Here is a 4,518-nt window from a genome sequence, read left to right on the forward strand (position 1 = left end):
GAGCAATAAATCAGACAGGTATTGTTTTTGGTCTAGTCTCTCTCTATCTGCCCTTGGTCCCATTTGTGTCTCCACTGCCTGATCTTCCTCTCATCTGATGTTTCTAGCTCCTACAGAGTTAGCATTCTGGATCAGACTTCACAAAGGACTGAAACATGCATCAATGTAATTCCCTCTCTGGTGCATTTCTCTGCAGCAGATGTTTCCATCTGTTTACTGTGCTTCCCTTTCCTCAAGAATATGAGTGTATGTATGTGACAGATCACATTATCGCTGTCTTTCTCATCTGGAGAACCACTTTTCCCTCCAGCCATTCTCAGGCCCATTTAGACATAGTTACACAGGCATGTCTATCAAAAAGGCAGGAGAGTAGGGGCACCTCTCCTGGGCACCAGAAGGCAGCAGTTATTTTGATTGTTCCTGTTTCTTCTTTGGCTGTTCCTATTTCTTCTTTGGTTGTTTCTGTTTCTTCTGGGGCACATTGAACCTGAAGTGCCTGGAGAGTGCTGCGATGGATGCATAGAGGCTCTTTAGAAAGGACAAGCAGGAAAGATGATAAGAGGAGGATGTCCATTCTGTGAGAGGGCAGCAAGAATGCTTTGAACTCTGCCTTGTGACAGACAGGGGACAGTTGAAAGTTTATGAGTTTGGATTAGAGGTAAGATTAGAGGTCAGCTACAAACTGCCTGATCAGGAAGAAATAGATATGTCCTTCTTCAGACAACTGAAAGAAACTTTATATTCACAGGCAGTGGTGGTTCAGAGACTATGGTGTATCTCATAGTTGCAAATAGGGAAGATATGGTGGAGAATGTGAAAGGTGGAGGGGACCAGTTAGTTGTGCTGACCATAGAATAGTAGAGTTTAGGATTCTGAGATGAGGGTAAAAATCAAAAAAGCAGAATAGGAACTTTGGACTTCAGAAGAACAGAAGACTTGGTCTGTTCAAGATTCTTCTTGGAAGAATCCCATGGGTTACTGTCCTTTACAGAAGAGAGGTTCAGGAGAGCTGGTTAATTTTCAAGGATCACCTCTTCTAAGGTTGAGAATGGTTCATCCTGACAAGCAGGAAATCAAGCAAAGGTGGCAAGAGGCCTGCACGGATGAGCAAGGAGCTTCTGACAAAACTCAAACATAGAAAAGAAGCATACACAAGGTGGTAGTTGGCGGGGGTGACCTAGGAGAAATACAGAGACACTCAGGGCTAAGATTAGGGAAAGCAAAAGGCCATTTGGAATGGAATCTGGTGAGGGACATTAAGGGCAAGGAGAATGGTTTCTAGAGGTGCAACAAGAAAAGAAAGAAGACCAGGAAAAATGTGGGTCCACTGCTGAATGGAAATGAGGACTAGGTCACATATGACACGGAGGAAACCAACGTACTTTACCTTCTTTGCTTTGGCCTTCACTGTTAAGAGGCATTCTTCAATCCCAGTCCCTGAGACCAGTGGGAAAGTCCAGGAAAAAGTAGATCTGTCCTTGGCGAAGGAGGAGTAGGTTAGGCAATATTTAAACAAACACACACAGGTCCATAAATCACGACAGTGGACGAGGTGGCCGAGTGGTTAAGGCGATGGACTGCTAATCCATTGTGCTCTGCACGCATGGGTTCGAATCCCATCCTCGTCGGTAGTGCCGTGGCTTTTGGTGACAGAAAAGTCGAGTGCTTATGGATCAGGGGGAAGGTCAACAAGGCTGATATCCTGGTGGGAGCCTGCTATAGGCTACCCAACCAGGATGAAGAGACAGATGAGGCATTCTACAAGCAGGTGACAGAAGTCTCACAATTCTACATGCCAGGGCTGGGGGAGCCCGGGTGAAGTGCATGTACACCAGCGCATGCAGCATGAGCAACAAAGAGGAAGAGCTAGAGACCACAGTGAGTCAGGAAAACTATGACACAATAACCATCACTGAAATGTGATGGGTGCACTGTCATGACTGGAGTGCTGGAATGGATGGCTACAGGCCCTTCAGAAGGGAGAGGCAAGGAAGGAAAGGAGGTGGGGTAGCCCTGTGTGTTAGAGAGTACCTTGATTGCATGGATCTCCAAGTGGGTGATGAAGAAGTCGAGTGCTTATGGGTCAGGGATCGGGGGTCAAGATCAGGGGAAAGGCCAACAAGGCTGATATCTTGGTGGGAGTCTGCTATCGACTACCCAACCAAGATGAGGAGACTTTGAAAACTTTGTTTCAGGGGAAGCACAAAGAAAACCTGTGCCTCTGAGATACCCCTCTGTGAAGTTTCTGTACTTATTGTATCTCTGTGATATAATAATAATATAGAAATTTGATACCACATTTAAAAAGATCAGCATTCTCAATACGCATTTTATCAGCTCAAAAGGATGTGTTCATTGGGAGTGAGTTGCCTGGAACAGGGAAATGTTTCTATGTGCCTGTCAATGGGCAGGTTTCAGAAATTTTTAGCAGAACATTTCTCAGTGAGAAGATGCAAATTAATTTGGTTGTAAACATTCTGCAAGTATGTGTTGGTATTGACTACATTTTGTTTGTTTTGATTTCAATCAAAACAAAGATTTTTGATAACTTTCTCATAATCTTGTTATGACAGAACATTTGCATTTTTCATTTTGAAATATTTTATACAGGATTGTGCTTTATATTATAAATAAGGCCAAAAAACCCTCCTCAGAAGTAAAACATCTAATTTAACTTGACCTTGTCTTAGAGGAAACGTTTACTTTGCTCCTATTTGGAAAGAGGAGAACTTTAAAATGTCAGAATTTCTTAGAAACTGAAAAATTCTACTGTCTGATATCAGATAGAACTCTATCACGGTATCAGATAGAACTCTATCACAGGCATTTAGAAAGAATAGTTTTACAGTTCTCAAAACAAATTAAACATAGAAACACTAACAGTTAAACTAAAGAAAATTGTTTTAAAATAATACTTGCAGTCATCTTCATTTTGACAGATTCAAAAAAAGAACTGATATTTTTATTTACAGTTACTGACAATTGTTTTCCAAATGTTCAAACCAATGTTTTTCATTTCAATGCTGCTTTTGTTTGGTCTTCCCTCTCTCCTATCTTTAAAGTTCTCGACTTCTCTCTCTATCCCCTTTTGATTTTTTTTTTAAATATTTGCACTGAAAACGGACAAAAGAAAGAAAAAAAACCATAGTGAATAAAAAAGTGATATATTATAAAGCCTGAGAAGGAAACGGCAAAAACAAGACGACTGGAAAATTGGGCTGACAGAAACTTTATGAAACTTGACAAGGACAGATGCAGCCTTGCACCTCAGAAGGGTGAAGCCCAGACAAGAATACAGGCTGGGGGCAAGGTGAGAGGAGAGCTTTTCTGCAGAAAGTACCCTGGGATCCAAGTAGGCAGCAATCAGGGAATGAGTCAGCAGTATGCCCTGGTAGCAAAGAAGGCCAACAGTATCTTGGGATGCACTAACGGGAATATAGTCAGTGGGAAGGGATTATTTCCCTCTACTCAGCACTTCTTAGACTACATTTGGAATCCCAAAAACAAGAAAAGTATCACTAAACTTGTTGGTTTGGTTAGGTTTGGGCCTCCCAGTACAAGGAAGGTGTGAAAAACAAGAGTGACTTGAGTGGAAGGTGGCCAGGGACCTGGAGCATTTTCCCTGTGAGGATAAGTTGAGGGAATGTGTATTTTCCAGCCTGGAGGAAGGAAGTCTTCAGGGGCACCTACCAGCAGCCACCTGAAACTTTTAAGAAGGTTAGTGGGAAGACAGAGCCAAGCTCTACACAGTGCTGTGTGGTGGGAGACAACAAGCACAAACTGAAGCAATAAATGTTCATACTTGATATGAAGAAAATTTTTTTCTTCATGAAGACAGTCAAGCATTGGAATAGGTTGCTCAGTAAGGCTGTGCAGACTCCATCCTTGGAGGTTTTTGAGACCTGGCTTAATATAGCTCTGAGTAAAGTGCTCTGGCCTCATAGCTGACCTGGCTTTGAGCAGAAAGTTGGATGAGATGATTTCCTGAGGTTCCTTCCTGCCTGAGTTATCCTACCATCCACATATCAGCTTTTCAATTATTTCAACCACTTCTGCTTAGAGGTTGCAAATAGGTATATGTAACCAAAAAAAAAAAATAGTGAAGGGAAGAGTCTGATGCAGCAAGCTTGTGTACTGGCTTCCAGTTCTGGAGCAAATGCAGCAAATGAAGTTAACTGGGAGAGGATGCAGTGCAAGAGAGCAAGAGAACAACTCCTAATATAGAGACCCTTTGTTGTAGGGTAGAACAGAACCTTCTAAAAGTACAGGTCATTCTAGAAGGCATAGAGTTGCTATTAGTGTCATGTAAAATTAGAAGTTAGAGTTCTAATCTGTTTTCAGACTACAGATTAGAAGTAGTAGCTTCTGCGTCCAGGTAAGATCTTTGCCTCTCTAATTGACTCTAATGCACTTTATTATCTCCAGTCACATACCCGCATCAGACCTTCTCTCTCTTAGAGCTGTGCTTTCTGTAACCCTGTTCCCATGGCAAATAAAATGATGTTTTCTGCAGGAGTC

General features: G+C 42.2%; 1 non-coding gene across 1 annotated transcript; it reads left to right on the forward strand.

The window, feature by feature from the left end:
- The first annotated feature begins 1,546 nt into the window (after positions 1–1,546).
- TRNAS-GCU (transfer RNA serine (anticodon GCU)) lies at positions 1,547–1,628 on the forward strand. Its single transcript has one exon. It is a non-coding gene; the product is annotated as a tRNA-Ser (tRNA).
- The last annotated feature ends 2,890 nt before the right edge of the window (positions 1,629–4,518 follow it).

This window comes from Tinamus guttatus, unplaced genomic scaffold (assembly GCF_059628265.1).
Source record: "Tinamus guttatus ecotype Peru unplaced genomic scaffold, ASM5962826v1 Tinamus_guttatus_pri_ptg000025l, whole genome shotgun sequence".
NCBI classification, from domain to species: domain Eukaryota; kingdom Metazoa; phylum Chordata; class Aves; order Tinamiformes; family Tinamidae; genus Tinamus; species Tinamus guttatus.